Source organism: Chlorocebus sabaeus, chromosome X, assembly GCF_047675955.1.
Source record: "Chlorocebus sabaeus isolate Y175 chromosome X, mChlSab1.0.hap1, whole genome shotgun sequence".
Classification (NCBI taxonomy): domain Eukaryota; kingdom Metazoa; phylum Chordata; class Mammalia; order Primates; family Cercopithecidae; genus Chlorocebus; species Chlorocebus sabaeus.
Genome location: NC_132933.1, coordinates 43,747,476 through 43,766,300, shown reverse-complemented (window position 1 = coordinate 43,766,300; position 18,825 = coordinate 43,747,476). Strand labels below are relative to the sequence as shown.

General features: G+C 39.4%; 1 pseudogene; it reads left to right on the top strand.

Annotated features, from left to right (window-relative positions):
• Positions 1 to 183: 183 nt before the first annotated feature.
• LOC119620970 (mitofusin-1-like) lies at positions 184 to 9,600 on the top strand (annotated as a pseudogene).
• The last annotated feature ends 9,225 nt before the right edge of the window (positions 9,601 to 18,825 follow it).

The following is an 18,825-nucleotide window of genomic DNA, read 5'->3' as shown; positions in this document are numbered from 1 at the left end:
CCATTGGTTCCTTTATTCTCAGTCAATGTTGAAAAGCTTTTCTGGACAGAGGAGGGGCAAATGCATTCTTAGCATAACATATACTTGCAATAGTTTGGATGTGGTGTGTCCCTGCCAAAACTCATATTGACATTTGATCTCCAATGTGTTAGGAGGTGGGGCCTGGTGGGAGCTGTCGGGGTCATGAGGGTGAATGAATCCCTTATGAAGAGATTAAGACCCTCCTGTGGAGGTGAGTTCTTCCTCTCACAGGAATGAATTAGTTCGTGTGAAAGTGGGTAGCTAATGTGAAATGTGATCTACAAATGGTATCACTCTGGTTCAGAGCTCTAAAATGGAGTTGGGAAGCCATTCTCAGAAGGACTACCTATACAACTTGCAACCTTGCAAAACAGGAACTTGCCTTGAACTTTGAACTGGGCTAAACCACCACCACAACAGCATCCTGGAAAACGGCTGAATTTTGCCAGTGCTGCAACTCCTGAACAGTGACAACTAATGAACTGTAGGCTCATTTACAAAGCCAGCCACCTCCACCAATGATATTTATTTCAAAACAACTTCTGTAATCACCCTGAGCATCCTTTTAAAAATTGCTACTCTGCTTCCTCCCTTTGGCAGATAATTTGACTTCTAGCTGAATTTGTGACTCCCAAATTGCAATTCCTAAGGCCTAATAAATGCTTTGTCTTGCTGCGTTGCAGTCGGTTCTTTTGCCTCTTCTTGGTTGACGTTAAATGGTGTCAGAAGTGGGATATGATGTTACTCTCTTACTGTGCATTCTGGTACTGCCACAGATTTGAGCACTGTACCTGCAGGAACTCCTTGTGTTCCATCACCTCCCTGACAGCTCCATACACTGTTAGTGAGTCCCCTCTTTTCCCTGACCCTCCTAACTTGGTTTGAGGTTCATATCTTTATTGGGTGTTCTTTGTTGCCAGCTGTCCACAAAGGAAATTTTCCCCTTGTGGTGAGTATTCATGAGGGCTTTTGCTTCTAAGAGTATAGGTGCTGAGTCACCCCTTTCTGGGAATCTGTCGGTTTTTTGGTGCAAAAATTATAGTGCTTCATCTTGTGAATTTCTTTCTTGATGGACAAATATAACTGAAAGTGATCTGGAATTACAATGGCCAACCTGGTGATCTTTTGAATTTCTACAATGCATTTTCTTCCGCAAATAGGAGGGCTAAAAGAAATGACCAAATAGCCTAAATAGGATGTCTGCTTTAATTTGGTACCTTGAGGCATCTAAAAGATTCTAGGAATCCAAACTAGGGTCTCTAAAAGATAACAATGCTAAATTAATTCAAAGACTAAATTAGAAAAAACCCAGAAGCTTCTAAAAATGAAACAAATCTGGAAATGAGCACTCCTCTATTTGTCTTTGTCTTATGTTTCTTTCCCCTCCTAGCCCTAGCTATTCCATTTCACTGTCATTCTTAGCACCCTCTTTGCTTATATGGTAAAAACATATTCTAAACCTGAGCAATTCCTCCTGGGCTTTCCATAAAGAGATTTATTGGATTGAGTCACTATTGGAATAAATATACCATTGGAAATTCTAATCATCAGTGGCCAAAAGATGGATCCTTTCAGAGATCTTTCATTCTAAACAATTACCTTATTTGTATATATGGGAGGATCAAATTTCTTTTAAAGGACATATAATAGTGTCATGGCTAGCCTTAGAAATTTTCTTGACTAAATTAAAGGGCAATCCTAAATGAAAGTTAAAATCTTTTGTATGTTCAAACTGTCTGCTTTGGAGCCCATGCAGGATTTACTTCCCAATCCCCACCACCCCCAAAAGAACACTTTACCCTATGGTCTAGGGCTGGGATTTGATGCTCTCACTGCCAGGTCCCAGGTTCGATTCCCAGTCAAGGAATCAGTCTCTGCTGATTAAACACAAGAAAAGAAACATTTATTGAAAAATTGATTTGATATTTATGTGACTCTTAACTTTTTGGGGTATTCATTTGTTATTGATCCTCTTCCATCCCATGAACTTCTTTTGAGTTCTTGTCTGACCAACTTTCTCTTTTAATCCTTTATCTGTGGGTACATGGGATGGTCAGCTTTTGTGTGTAGACAGTCAGCTGAGAAGCTGAGATGTTAGAGAATATTGCTGGACACAAATGTGGGTTGTATCCCATTTGTGGCTAGCAAAACTGTCCTTTCTTTGAGCTGTCTTCGGGATGGTTCTGAGTCTTGTGAGGAATACTTTGCATTTGGAAATGCCTCATGTGTCCTTGGTTAGGTCATATCCTTGGTTAAAGCTTTTTGGTTCTGGTGAGTCATTTGAATGTCATCTTTGGGGGAAAAAAGTTCAAAAGCCAGTAATATTGACTGTTTGTCCTGGATGAAATCTGATAAGATATTTGAAAAGATATCCTTTTTATAGGAACACTATAGTCAGAAATCGGCTAAATTAAAAGTGGATGTTCAGGCTATAATATTTTTAAAGGCCTTTCGGCTTTTTCTCATTTAGATTCTGTTTTTGGGAATTTTTTCAGGCAACTGAAATCCCCTTTTCAATGATATGTTTGGTCCTTCTGTTTGCTCCCTTTCTTGTTGGCATGATTTTTGCTGAGAAAAAAATGTAAAACTTCATTGGTCTTTCTGGGAAACTTAAAATTGGCTCCACAAATTGGTTCCGCTAGGACTTGTTGTTCCATTTCCTTCCACTTCTCCTCCTTCTTCCTTTTTGTCATCTTCAATTCCACATAACAAAATCTAGAGGAGACTTCTAGCAGCCCTAAAACCCCATTAAAAGGTGCACAGAGAAAGGTGCCACACAACTCCTTTTTAAGATCTTCTGTTTTTCTTGTGGAGCCCCAAGAGTCATGGACAGGTTCCTTTCAGATCTCAAGCTCTGGTCTCTTTTGCATTCAGTTCCCTGATCTCTCTGGCTTTGGGGGGTACCAAGGATTAGTTTATGCTGTGAGAGAAAACTTGACCTATGTGTGTTTGATGACTGGTGGGTCACTAGCAAGGGCTGCAGTTTTGAAGGTGGCTGACAGTGGTTATTTACAATGAATGGTTATTACTGCACAGGCTACTCATGGTTTTTTTTGCATGTTTAAATTTTTTTTAAAAAAATGTGGTTTGCACATTTGCAGGCCATGAGAACATTTTCCTCTGAGGGATGACACCTGTGGTGAATGGGCTGATCACAGAGTGGGCTAATGAGTCTTGGGTCTCCCACCACCTTCTGGAAATGTCTTTGCAGCAAAGTACACTGTGGAAGCCTTGCGCAGCCCAGTCCTGTAGTGTTTCTCTATTATGGAGGACAAAGGATTCAGTGTAAAAATGGGATCCTTGATTTTGGGGGATCTGGATGCTCTGCCTTCCAACTGCTCCTGCTTTTCATATACATAAGTGTTAGGCCGTGGAAAGTGCAAATGTTTTGTTGGCCCTATTCTTTTTTTTTTTTTAATTTATTTTTTTTTATTATTATACTTTAAGTTCTAGGTTACATGTGCATAACATGCAGGTTTGTTACATATGTTGGTGTGCTGCACCCATCAACTCGTCATTTACATCAGGTATAACTCCCAATGCAATCCCTCCCCCCTCCCCCTCCCCATGATAGGCCCCGGTGTGTGATATCCCCCTTCCCGAGTCCAAGTGATCTCATTGTTCAGTTCCCACCTATGAGTGAGAACATGCGGTGTTTGGTTTTCTGTTCTTGTGATAGTTTGCTAAGAATGATGGTCTCTAGCCGCATCCATGTCCCTACAAAGGACACAAACTCATCCTTTTTTATGGCTGCATAGTATTCCATGGTGTATATGTGCCACATTTTCTTAATCCAGTCTGTCACTGATGGACATTTGGGTTGATTCCAAGTCTTTGCTATTGTGAATAGTGTGTTGGCCCTATTCTTTAATGGCTCTGCCCTGAGCTCAGTGGTCCAGTTGAAAAACAGAGACTAAATTAGAAGCCACCTATCTAAAAATATTAGTCTCAAAATATGGCTTTCTGGCATTTAACTGGTTATTTTGAAAAGGTTTCTGAATTTTCCTAGGCTCCTTTGTATAATCCTATGGTTAATTCCTATTTATTTTGTGTTACATTGGTATCCATTTTTAATCTTTCTCTAACTAACACACCCAAACTCTTTCTTGAAAATGTTTAAATTCTCTTCCTGTGCTTTGAGATGTAAATTTTCTACCCTCTTTTCTCTAAAACTCAGTAAAAGCTTTGCCTGTGTGGGACAGATAAACTTCAACTTGTTCCATTTACAGAGGCACAATTTAATCCAACTTTCTTTTTAAACTAGTGAATTTCACCTGTCGCGTGACTAATATTTTACAATCAAAGCTATATGTTTATATTTTATGTATGCGTGTGTATGTGTCTGTGTTTGTATATTGAATAAATGATTCTAAATTTACTTATAAATAAATGAGTACTTATAAATTAAATAACTAGGCCATATGCTTTTTGAATTCACGTGACTTTAGTAATTTTTAGTAAATAAAGCTAGTTTAAAAATTGTTGGTAAAATAAAATAGAAATGTCTTCAGAATTTTAGATATATTCACCTGAGTCTACCACTCAAACAAATGTATGCCATCTCTACTAGATGTTTTAAGGTCATAAACATCTTGCTTCAGTGATCACTTAGAGGCTTGCTTGATTTGTCTGTGAGCTAAAGCTGTAATGGGAGGATGATGGACCTCCCTAAAGCCTTGTGCACATTTTTCTGTGAACTTACGTCTTTCACTTTCAGCCTTTAAATACTGGGGTCTAGACAGGTGGCCATGGTGAGGCTGGAAGACATAGGTATGTCCACAGTGCCTAGGACACAAGCTGCAGAGCAGAGCCAAACCCAATATGGTCTCATCCTCCCTGGCCCAGCTGTGCCCCCTGGCCATGCTGGGAAGGGTCAGATCCTTCAGGCATTGTCTTCACAGCTCTGTCCTCTGTCCTGGGCTCTGCACCTGATGTATAACATTAAAATTACTTAACTCCTATGTTTTACTCTAGAAATTTGGATTACCAAAAGTTAAAATTATAGTTAATATATGTAATTAAAACTACTGAATATAAGAGAAACAATTCTGTACACAGACTGCGTAAGAAAAGTAGGATGTGTTTTGGTAAGAAAGTTTATAAGAAAGACAAGTGAATGTGTTTTTTCTTAAAGGAAAAGTAATCTTTGTCTAGTTTAAAGGTGATTTAAAGGTTGTTTTTGTTGAAGGAATAAAAAAGAAAGATATAACTGAATGGATATAGAAAGTTGAGGAAAGAGAAAGAATGAAAAAAACTTGTAAGAGTTTATAAAAGTGTTGTGGAAATCTTATGTGGTCAGTCTAAGATTGGATGAATTTGTTTATAGGATTTTAGTAAAATTAGCTTTAGTATTAATAATACACCAATGCAAAGGTAGAATTTGATTTTCTCTTTTGAACAATATTTTTGTTTAGTAATAATAAACAGTAATAGCCTAGTTCAACTTTTGAGTAAATTGCAAAAAAGAGAGGAGTTTGTCTCGTGCTGTCTTTATTAGGTCATTTGATTATTTAGAAAACTGTTTTCTGTCAAAGAGTAAAAGTTTTTAGCTTTGTGAAGCCTTTTAATTATCACTCTGGCTAAATGAATGACTGTTATTTTACAGTGATCTGTGATCTTATTCTGATATCAAGTGTTTCAAATCTTTGATATTTGACAAACTTCCCAAAATGAAATTTAAAATTCTAAATTAAGTCTTTTTGACTTTAAACAAACTTTTAGACATTTTTAAAAGATCCTCTGAGAAAGAGTTCAATACCAGCCTGGCCAAAATGGTGAAACCCTGTCTCTACTAAAAAATACAAAAATTAGCTGGGCGTGGTGGCATGCACCTGTAGTCCCAGCTACTCGGGAGGCTGAGGCAGGAGAATCTCTGGAACCCGAGAGGCAGAGGTTGCAGTGAGTCAAGATCGTACCACTTCACTCTCCAGCCTGAGCAGCAGAGCAAGACTCTGACTCAAAAAAAAAAAAAAAAGATCCTCTGAGAGTTCAAGAAAACATATTAGGCTTATTTCATATGTTAAAATCAAGTGGAAATCATTGTCCAATAAGAAATGGTGTTAAACTTTGAGTTCTGTTTGTAGGGATGTTATTAATATGTGTTCCAAAATTGTGTGACATTCAAAAAATCTGATATGTCCTAGTAAATTGCTATATTCTGATACTCTTTTTCTAAAAGGTCTTTGTAAATCTTAAAGTGTTGTGTCTTCAAGGAGGTTTGTGGAAGATGGTCTGACAGATACTCTGAAATACAAAACTCTGCTTATGACATTGAAATTATTCAACTGTACTGGGTAAAATTTTTTTTAAAACTCTAATTTAAAAAGTTGCATTCATAAAATTGGTAACCCAACATTAAGCAGAACAAGAATTAATTACATGAGACTAAACTGATGAAGGACTGAAATGCTTTTTATGACTTGTTGCTAGAACCATTGCTAAATCTTTTTATGGTTTTGTTTTCCAGAGTTAAGAAATATTTTTTCCCTCTTACGCTATTTTTACCTTATATCAATGGGTAATGTATACTTTTGTGAACAAAATTGAGACATTTACCTTTCTCTTTACCTGATTTATCTAGAATCCACACATTATTCATGAGTATTTTTATTTTATGGCAATATAGTTGTCTGCCTAAGTTCAATAAGAATCTGTTTTCTTCTGTGACAGGATACAATTGAGACACTGGTTATTTTACCAAGGTTTTGACTGGAATATCATATTTTTTAATGTGACCAGACTGCTTTGAGAAATTGAGATTGACTTTAAAGCCAATGGATGTGGAAAAAGACTGGCCTGGTACCTTGTCTGCACGTTCCCCTACAGGGTTCCTGACCTTTCAGTATTTAAAGAATGTCACTTTCTAGTAGGTCCAGAAACCTCAAGGCATTTTGACGACTCTAACAAGAGAAGAATTCAGCTGGGTGTGGTAGCTCATGCCTGTAATCCTAGCACTTTGGGAGGCTAAGGTTGGTGAATTGCTTGAGCCCAAGAGTTTGAGACCAGCCTAGGCAACATGGCGAAACCCTGTCTCTACAAAAGATTACAAAAATTAGCTAGGTGTGGTGGCATACACCTGTGAACCCAGCTACTCTGGAGGCTGAGGTGGGAGAATCACCTGAGCCAGGGAGGTCAAGGCTACAGTGAGCTGTGATCTTGCCACTCCAGCCTGGGTGACTGGATGAGTGAGACCCTATCTCAAAAAAAAGACTGGGTGACTGGGTGAGTGAGACCCTATCTCAAAAAAGTATTAAAAAAAGAGAAAAAAAAAAAGAGTGTAAAGACTGGGTGACTGGGTGAGTGAGACCCTATCTCAAAAAAGTATTAAAAAAAGAGAATTCACCCAATTCATACAAGTATTACAAGCACAAGTCTGATGGTGAATCCTTAGCTTGGCTTCCTACACTTAAACTTTTAAAAATCAAATCTGGTATTTCCTATTTTTTAAAGTTTTGGGAGTAGGAAGGAAGAGCCTCCTGGGAAGGTGAGGACTCAACTGTCCTACTGAGAATGAGAAATAGGTATAGTTTTGGATGTGAAAAAGGTCCAAAAGCCCATTTCTTGCATAAAGCCATAAATAGAAAGGGGGAGAGAGACCACAGTGTGTTTGGAGAACTCAAGTAGTTAAATTTAAGGTGCTACAAAACAGTAGCAAAAGAAGTGGGTAGAGACTTTGTAAGCAAAAGCCAGATTGTAAAGGACCTTATATTAATATATCATGACCAAGCAGTGGGAAGAGCTCTGTTATCAATGCAATGTTGTGGGATAAAGTTCTCACTAGTGGGATTGGCCATATAACCAACTGCTTCCTAAGTGTTGAAGGAACTGATGGAGATAAAGCCTATCTTATGACAGAAGGATCAGATGAAAAAAAGAGTGTAAAGACAGTTAATCAACTGGCCCATGCCCTTCACATGGACAAAAACTTGAAAGCTGGCTGTCTTGTACATGTGTTTTGGCCAAAAGCAAAATGTGCCCTCTTGAGAGATTACCTGGTATTAGTAGACAGTCCAGGCACAGATGTTACTACAGAGCTGGATAGCTGGATTGATAAGTTTTGCGTAGATGCTGATGTCTTTGTTTTGGTTGCCAATTCTGAATCAACACTAATGAATACAGAAAAACATTTTTTCACAACATGAATGAGTGGCTTTCCAAGCCTAATATTTTCATTCTCAATAATCGTTGGGATACCTCTGCATCAAAGCCAGAATATATGGAAGATGTGGGGCACGTGCCAAAGGATTTCAGGCAAGATTACAGGAATTGCAGAATTTTGAACAAATCTTTGAGGAGTGTATCTTACAGTCAGCAGTGAAAACAAAGTCTGAACAGCACACTATCAGAGCTAAACGGATACTAGCTATCTATTTTTGTGAATAATATTATCTATGTTTGTGAAAAAACATAATGGATTCAATAAACATGGCAGCTGAATAGAAAAGGCATTATGCAGCAGAAGAGAGGGAAGACCAAATTGATAGACTGGACTTTATCTGAAACCAGATGAACCTTTTAACACTGGATGCTAAGAAAAAAACCAAGGAGGTCACTGAGGAGGTGGCAAAGAAAGTTTCATGTGCAATGACAGATAAAATTTGTTGACTGTCTGTTTTGGTTGATGAATTTTGTTCAGAGGTTAATCCTACTCCAGATGTATTAAAAATATATAAAAGTGAATTAAGCATATAGAGGATGGTATGGGAAGAAATTTGGCTGATCGATGCACCAATGAAGTAAACACCTTAGTGCTTCAGTTCCAGCAAGAAATTATTGAAAATTTGAAGCCATTACCTCCAGCTGGTATACAGGATAAACTACATCCAGTGATCCCTTGCAAGAAATCTGATCTCAGTTATAATCTAAATTACTATAAGTTATGTTCAGATTTTCAAGAAGATATTGTGTTTCATTTTTTCCCTGGGCTGGTCTTCCCTTGTACCTCGATTTTTGGGCCCTAGAAATGCTCAAATGGTGCTCCTAGGATTATCAGAGCCTATCTTTCAGCTCCCTAGATCTTTAGCTTCTACTCCCACTGCTCCTACCAGTCCAGCAATGCCAGATAATCATGAGGAAGAACTCATGATTACATTGGTAACAGGATTGGCTTCTCTTACATCTAGAACTTCCATGGGCATCGATATTGTTGGAGGGGTGATTTGGAAAACTATAGGCTGGAAACTCATATCTGTTTCAATAACTATGTATGGAGCTTTTTATCTTTATGAAAGACTGTCCTGGACCACCCATGCCAAGGAGAGAGCCTTTAAACAGCAGTTTGTAAACTTTGCAACTGAAAAACTGAAGATGATTGTTAGCTCCATGAGTGCAAACTGCATCTACCAAGTAAAACAACAAATGGCTACCACTTTTGCTCACCTGTGCCAACAAATTGATATTACTCAAAGACAACTGGAAGAAGAAATTGCTAGATTACCCAAAGGAATAGATCAGTTGGAGAAAATACAAAACAATTTAAAGCTCTTAAGAAATAAAGCTGTTCAACTTGAAAATGAGCTGGAGAATTTTACTAAGCAGTTTCTACCTTCACACAATGAGGAATCCTAACAATAGAGATTGATTTGGGGACCATGATAGGAGGAAACGAAACTTGTAAGATCGGGACAGTTGTTATTTTTATGAAATGACTTCAAATATGAATTTTACTAACTGTACCTAAATAGCAAAGCCCTATGTAGATTCTGGTAATGATCTATCTCAGTGTATTTGTATTTTTGAAGAGTGTTATGGCCTTAGTTTTAATTTCGGGTAAAGAAAAAACTAAAATATGGAATTAGTTACAAGCAACAGTACCAACTTATGTGACCCCTGGGGGGTGGGACTGTGAGCTCTTAATTTGTTTTAGATTCTGAAAAACTCTGCTTCCTGGCATCCAGGAGTTAGAGATTGAGCTTTTCATCTTCTTTCTCAAAACTAATTTTTGATGCTTTCTTTCCTGGGAATAGTCACTTTTTAATTTTATTTAATAAACTGCATTGCTGGAACCACACACAAAAAAGTTTCAGCAAAGCCAACTTAAAAGGAACATATATGACCAATCATTATTTTTGCTATACTTTATGCAAATCAGGCCAAGTATGGTAAGACCAAAAGTTATTTTGCAAATAGCTTGGCCCTACTATGATTCATCTTTGGTAAAAGTGGGGAACTAAAGAGAGAAAAAATATGTTTCAGAAGAAAACTATAGAACATCTGTTATTAGATTCTAACCCTGACCATTATTTTTTTGAGTTTTTATTATTTGCATACAATTTAGACTGAATCTTGAATTATTTCCTGGCTACAGGTCTCCAAACTAACAGTGCCACATTGTTCTTCCATTTTTCCAACTGAAACACACTGAAATTGCTACTAGGTTTGTTTTTAGGATCTGCAAACTGAAGCTCATGTATAAATGACCTTGACGTACAAACTGCAGACCAGAAAATTCTTTCATATTGCCACTGCCTATTTCCACTTTAATTCAGGGTTTTTCAAGTGTAACATCTAGACACCTCAACTGACTGCTCTACAGACTCCAAGGAAACTGGTTTATAGACTATACCAAACAATAGCTGTTGTTTTTCTTCTGTTGAGAGCCTGCTTGCAATGCCATCTCCTGAAATGAGACACGACTGTTTAAGTGGACTGGCCTCTTCCAAGAAATAGAGGACTAGTTTAATGGGATCCTTTGTCATTCAGCTATTGACTCAATTTTTTTCTCCACAGACACCAACTCAGATTTTAGTGTGTGAAAATCTTAGGGAAGTATCGGACAGGGGAATGCTGGAGTGCAGAAAATGATCCCCCATAATATGGCACTTTGGCATGCTGAGTGTTTTTGAAAATTGAAAGGCCCAAGAAATTAGCCTCAGAATCAAAGTCATTTTAAACTTGTCTTATTCTTCCCATCCAAGGGCCAGGAAGGACTCTCTAAATTTCCTTATCTGACCAAGAAAGTTCCTTTCCAAAAGAAACACAATTGCCTTCTATGCCCACCCTGAAATCTCATCTATTTCAGAAAAGAAGAATGAGGAATAACATTTAGACATGGTTAAAATGAATGCCTCTCCTGATATACAGCTAATTACTATAGACTAATGTGGGCCTCCTCACTTAAATAGCTCCCTTGTAACTCGATCAGTTTCTAAAGCCTTGGATACACACTGACTTTCAACAACCCCACTCCATGGAACATAACACTCTAGAAACAGGTACTTCCAGATCTGAGGGAAACTAATAACAAATCTGTAGCTGACCAATCAATAATTGATCATCGATGCTGCCTCACATCAGATCTTAATCAAAACAGGGGAATGTGAAATGTGATCTACAAAATGATGTCATTCTGGTTCAGAGATGTATAATGCAGTTGAGAAGTCACTCAAAAAAGTACTACCTGCACAACCTGCAACCTTGTGAAACAGGAACTTGCTTGAACTTTTTTTTTAGATGTAGTCTCGCTCTTGTCACCCAGGCTGGAGTGCAATGGTGTAATCTCAGCTCACTGCAACCTCCACCTTCTGGGTTCAAGCTATTCTCCTGCCTCAGTCTCCCAGGTAGCTGGGATTACAGGCATCCGCCACCATACCCGGCTAATTTTTGTATTTTTAGTAGAGACAGGGTGTCACCATGTTAGCCAGGTTGGTCTCGAACTCCTGTACTCCAGTGATCCACCCGCCTCAGCCTCCCAAAGTGCTGGGATGACAGGCGTGAGCCACCGCACCCAGCCGCCTGAACTTTGAACTGGGCTAAACCACCACAACCACAACATCTTGGAAAACAGCTGAATTATTCCAGTGCTATAACTTGATCAGAAACAACCAATGAACTACTCAGGCAGCCACCTCCACAAATAATTCTTTTGAAACAACTTGGGTAATCATCCTCATCATCCTTTTAAAAACCCCTACTTTCCTTCCTCCCTTTGGAAGACATTTTGGCTTCTAACTGAATCTGTGTCTCCTGAATTGCAATTCCTACGACCCCAATAAATGCCTTGTCTTACTGCTTTGCAGTCTAGTCTTTCACCTTTTCTTGGTTGCGTTAAAGTTGCAGATACCAGGATGAAATCACTTTTGTCCAATCCAGACAAAATAATACCAGGAAGGACCAAAGGAGAGGAGGTACATGCTTACATGTCTGAGATAAGAACTATTTTCAAGGACTTTCTAAAGACGCTTTACATATCTCCTACTTTGATGAGGCTTATCACTAGACATTCTTTAGGACTGCAATAATTCCAATAAGATGTTCTCAGAAGAACAGTTCCCCAGTAATTGCATCTCCACCAATAGACTGACAACTCTGGCATTGAACCTGGGGAACCAATGAACTCTTTTTCTATGCAGCTTATGTAAATCTCTTTTTGCTCTAAAACTCCCCTTCCCTTTCCCTCCCTGAAAGTACTGGTGACTTGTGATTCCATGCATTCTGAATTATAATCCCTATTTCCTTTTTTTTTTTCTTTCTATTTCTATTTCTGAGTAAACCCAACATATTTAGAGGTAATTTTCTCTAGTGTTATTTTTTTGGATTAACAGTTGACATTCAAAAGAGTCGGCTTCCTCTGTTCTTCTTTATTCTTCCTTTCCCACCATGTGATCTCTTAGCACATGCCCACTTCCCTTCCATTTTCTGCCATAAGTAGACGCAGCCTGAGGCCCTCACCAGATACAGCTGCTCAATCTTGAAGCATCCAGCCACCAGAATTATGAGCCAAATAAGCCTCTTTTCTTTGTAATTTACTCGACCTCTGGTATTCTGTTATAGCAAAACTAAATGGACTAAGAGAGAAATGGTGCCAAGGAGTAGGGTGTTCTTATAAATACACCTGAAAATGGGTAAGTGGCTTTGGAACTGGGCAATGGGCAGAAGTTGAGTTTGAAGGTACAGAGTAGAAAAAGAAAATATTACAGTGAACACAGCATTGAAGACAGTCCTGGTGGGGGCTTAGAAAATGAGCTAGAACTTATTAGGGATTGGTTAGGTGGTTGTAACCAAAATGCTTATGGAAATATGAACAGTCAAGGGCATTATGATGAGGTCTCGGATGGACAGGAGGAATATTTATTTAGAAACTGGAACAAAGGTCATCATTTTATATAGTTGCAAAGAACTTGACTGCATTGTGTTTATGCCCTAGGGTTTTGTGGAAAGCTGAATTTAAGATTGATGGAATAGCATATCTTATGGAATAAATTTCTAAGCAGCAAAGTGTTCAGGCTGCTGCCATGGTTACTTCTAAGTGTTTATGGTGATTTGCTAGAGAAATTGGAAACAGAACAGAAGGATTTGGAAAACTCACAACCTGGCCGTTTAATAGAGAAAAAAGAGCACTTTCAAAAGAGGAATCCAAGGGAATGGCAGACTTGCTAAAGAGATTAGCATGGCTAAAAGGGTTCCAGGTGTTAATGGTCAAGACAATGGGTGAATAACGCTGAAGACATTTTAGAACTTTAAAGCTGCCCTTTCCATCATGGGCCCAGAGACCTAGGATGATAGAAATGTATTGGAGGAGAGACTTGGAGGGCTGCTGCTCTGGTGACCTCAGGACACTGGTCTATGCATCCTGACCACTCTGGCTGGAGCAGCCACCGCACAAGTGGCCCCACATGCAGCTCATGCCCCTGCTCCAGAAAGCACAACTAGAAAGCCTTGGCAGCATTCGTGTCTATGTGGTACTCATTTTGCATGCATGCAGAATATGAGAGTAATGGAAATACGGTGGCTTCCACCTAAATCTCAGCGTATGCATCAGAAAGCCTGGGAGCCCAGGCAGAAAGTTGTTGTAGTGCAGAGTCACTACAACAGTAGACAGAGCCTGTACTAAGGCAATGCTAACCAGAAATGTGGAGTAGGAGATACCACAGAGGGTCCCCATGAGGGTAATGAATAATGGAGCTGCAGGGTAGGGCTACAACCTGGACCCCAGAATTGTAGAGCCACCGGCAGCATTCAACTTCAGCAAAGAAAAGCCACAGTCATTTGACTTCAAACTGTGAGAGTAGCTACATGGGCCACGTCCAGCAAAACCATGAAGGTAAGGCTGCCTGATGTCTTTGGAGTACCCCCTCACACCAGTCTGCCCAAGATGCAGGACATGGGGTCAAAGGAGATTATTCTGGAGTGTTAAGTTTTAGTATCTGTTCTACTGGGTTGTACTTGTGTAAGGCTTATCATTTCTCTCTTTCGGCCTATTTCTCCTTTTTGAAATGGTACTGTTTACCAAATGTTTGTCCTACTGTTGTATCTTAGATGTAAATAGTTTCTTTTTACTTTTGTTTGTTTATCTGTTTATTTTTTAGAGATGAGTTCTTGCCATGTTGCCCAGACTGTTCTCAAACTCCTGGGCTCAAGCAATCCACCTACCTTGGCCTCCCAAAGTGCTAGGATTACAGTTGTGAATCACCATGCCCAGCCTACTTGTTTTTGATTTTACAAACTCATAGCTGGACTTTGGACCTTTGAGTTGGTGCCGGAACAAGTTGATACTTTTGGGACAATTGAGATAGAATGATTGTATTTTGCATGTGAGAAAGACATACATTTTGGTGGGCCACAGGTGGAATGCTATGGTTTGGATGTGGCAGAGCTCCATTAGAACTTGTGTTGAAATTTGATCCCCAATGTGGTGGTACTGGAAGTGGGGCCTAGTAAGAGGTGTTTGAGTCATGGGGTTGAATCCTTCATGAATACATTAATTCCCTCTCACAGGGGTTAGGGAGTTCTCCCTCTTGCAGAAACAGGTCAGTTCCCATGATATCAGGTTGTTAAAATGTCTGACTTCCTTGGTTTCTCTTTCTTGCTTCCTCTCTCACCATGTGATCTCTTGGCACATGCCCACTCTCCTTCCATTTTTTGCCATGAGTGGAGTTGTTCAATCTTGAACTGTCCAGCCACCAGAATCAAGAACCAAATAAATTCCTTTTCTTTGTAAATTACCCAGCCTCTGAGATTCTGTTATAGCAACACTAAATGGACTAACAATACTGCCCACTGTCAGGCCTCTGAACCCAAGCTAAGCCATCATATCCCCTGTGACCTGCATGTATGCATGCAGATGGCCTGAAGCAACTGAAGATCCACAAAAGAAGTGAAAATTGCCAGTTCCTGACTTAACCAATGACATTCCACCATTGTGATTTGTTCCTGCCCCACCCTAACTGATCAATTGACTTTGTGATAACACACCCTCCCTACCCTTGCGATAATGTACTTTGTGATATTCCCCCACCCTTGTGAATGTACTTTGTAGGATACACCCTCCCCACCCTTGAGAAGGTACTTTGTAATACTCTCCCCCACCCTTAAGAAGGTACCTTGTAATATTCTTCCCACCCTTGAGAATGTATTTTGTAAGATCCACACTCTGCCTGCAAAAAATTGCTACTAACTCCACCGCCTATCTCAAACCTATAAGAATTAATGATAATCCCACCTTTGGTGGGATTTTTGCTGACTCTTTTTTCAAACTCAGCCCACTTGCACCCAGGTGAAATAAACAGCCTTGTTGCTCACACAAAACCTGTTGGTGGACTCTCTTCACACGGACACACGTGACACCCACTCCCAAATGTCTGTCTTTCCTTTAGATCTCTTCTCTGAGCTCAAGTCTCATATATCCAACTGTTTGATTGCCATCTCTTCTTGGATGGATAATCACCATATCTAACTTAAAATGCTCAGAATTAAACCTGCCATCTCCCCTTCAAACCTGCCCCTCCTCAATGTGTGACATCACTGTTGCTCATTCAGAATCCTGGGAATCCACCTTAACACCTTCCCTTCCCTCATTTTCCACATCCAATCCATTATGAACTCCTTTCAGTTTATAACTCTACAATACATCTCAAAAATTTCTACAGTTGATTTTCCCTATTCACAGATTCTGTATCTATGAATTCACCTACTTGCTAAAATTTATTTGTAAGCCCAATTTTCCAGCATTTTCAAGATCATTCCCAGACTAGTGCAGGGAGGTGAAAAAACGTGAAAAACTGACGTGCACATTCCCAGCTGAGATGAAAAAGGGCAATGCTCTGCCTTCTTGTTTCAGCTTTCATATTGTAAAGAAGTATCTTTTTTGGAGCCTATTTAGTGCCACTTTTTTTTCACATTTTTGTGCTTTGGCTAATGACTTCACTGTTTTAAATTATCCTGAAGCATAGTACTGAAGTGCCTTCTAACATTGCTAACTAAGCAAAAGAAGGCCATGATGATAGAAAACACATGCGTTAGACAAGCTTCATTCAGGCATGAGTTATAGTTATCTTGGCTGTGAGTCCAATGTGGATTAGTCAACAGTATATGTTAAAGCAGATGTTTTAAAACAGAAACACACATAAAACAAAGTTAAGTATTTATCAGTTGAAAAAAACGTTGTGATCAGACGCTGGTAGAAACCTAACTCTGTTTCCCAAATGGTTTGGTATTCATTAATGCTGTATTCACAGCAACTTTGTAGAACATAACTACCACAAATAACGATAATCAACTATGCTTCGCTCAATTTCCACAACCTCTACCCTAGACCAAGCCACATGCCATCATCTCTTGCCTAAACTGCTGCAATGTCTTCTAGAATGAGATCTTTGATTCTACTCTTGCACTACTAGTGCCCATTCTCCACACATTAGCCAGAGTGGCCTTCTGAAATATTAAGTCATTTTATGTTATAATACTTCCCTCACTAAACCACTGGGGGAAAGTATCCAGTTGTGCTTAGAGTGAAATACAAATTCCTTACTGTATTAGGGTTCTCCAGAGAAACAAAACTAGTAGGATAGATATGTACAAAGGGATTTATTATGGAAATTGGTCTACATGATTATGGAAGCCAAGAAGTCCCACAATCTGCTTTGTGCAAGTGGGGAACCAGGAAATCCAGTGGTGTAATTTGGTTAAGTTTCAAGGCCTGAGAACCTGGGGTGGGGAGGGAGTCACTGGTATAAGTTCTGAAGTCCAAATACCCGAGAACAAGGAGCTCCTATGTCCAAGGGCAGGAGGACACGGATGTTCCAGCTCAAGAAGAGAGTGAATTTGCCCTTTTTCCACCTATTTGTTCTCTCTGGACCCTTAATGGAATAGATGATGTCCGCCTACATTGGTGAGGATGGATCCTCTTTAGTCAGTTTACTGATTCAAATGCTAATCTCTTCCAGAAACACCCTCAAAGACACTTCCAGAACCAATGTTTTATCAGCTATCTGGATATTTCTTAACCCAGTCAAGTTGACACATAAAATTAACCATCACACTTACCATGGCCTACAAGGCCCTGCATAATGTGGCCCCTGCCTGTCTCTGTATCATAATCTTTCTCTCTTACTCTGCTTTAGCCACACTGGGCTTATTGCTCTTTTTTGAATATACTGAACCCAGTTGCTCCTCAGGGTCTTTGCATTTGCTCCAATCTCTGCCTAAACCTTTTGACCAGCTCCTTGAATGGCTGACTTCTCAACTTTGAGAGCTTAGCTAAAATTTCTATGTCCTCAGAGAAACCTTCTCTGACCCCTCTGGCTAAAGTAACCTATCAAGTATTCATGGTTACAGCACCCTGTTTCTTTCTTCAGAAGAAGTATCACAATTCATAATTACATATTTGTTTATTAGTGTAACCCAACTGTTGTATGCACGACAGACTCCTTTCAGATTATGCAGGCTCAATTCATGACTTTGAAAATTTTCCTCTTACTCAGTGCCTTGAATACTCTCATATTTAGAGGATGATGGGAAATTTTGCTTTGCTGTTTCCGTTAAGGAGTCTTTTAGCCAGCACCATGTCCATAGCACATGCGCTCCTAGAAGTCCCCCTCTTTACCTCCCTCTTGTCTTCCTTTTTAACCCCCTTCCCTTCATTTCATCATGCAATTACATCTTGTGCTTGAAATAATCAGTCCAATTTTTACTCCCTCTTCAACTTCTGTGAAAAGATGACAGTTTTGAGATAGGAAGTTATAGTTTTATTTTTTTCCTCATTTCCCCCATTTCCCTTCTCTGTTTTTTAAGCAAGTAGTCAACCTTATGCCCATATGTTTCAGGGAAAAAATGGGTTAGAGTGCTTTTCCTGACTCCTGTTATTATGTCAGGCTGCCAGGGAAATCTTCAAGTCAGATTTTGCCTTTCAATTTAGCTGACTGCAGGTGAGGCTCTCATCCCACATTGAGCTCCTTGCAACACAAGGCAGTTTAGGCTTCCCTCTGAACATCAAGAAAGAGTGAGTAAAGCTAGTGGCATTCCTTTTGCCAGTGTGAGGTGAGGGAATTCCACCGGCATGTTACCTAGGATCCTTGGGATCTCTCCCAAAAAGTCTTCCTCGTGGGAAATATTTTCCAGTGAATGCATCCAGTCCATTTGAAAATTTTTTCTTGAATATCCTTGATTATTTGGAGCCAAAGAGAAACCCGTTAACTAGTTCTAGCATCTGTTCCATTCCCCAAAGCACTGCCATTAACACTCTGGAACTTTATTTCTTAGGCTATAATATCTGCTGCTGTAGTACATCTGAGGGATGCCATAGTATCCTACAAATGGACTGTTCATTAGTGATAGTTTTTGCCATTCCTATGAGAAGAACTTTCTTATGCCAGTAGAGTAAGTTCACATCTTCCTTACCACCAACAAGGCTACTTCTTTCCTTCCCACTACTGAATACACTTGAATATTATCCACTGAGCTTTGCACTAATTCTCTATCCTCATTTGGTGAAATGGTGGTCAGTTTAGGATTCAAGGTTTCATGGCTGAAACTTTTAGCATAGCCTTTCAAGATAGTATCTGTGTGTAGTATAAAGGCCATATTTGA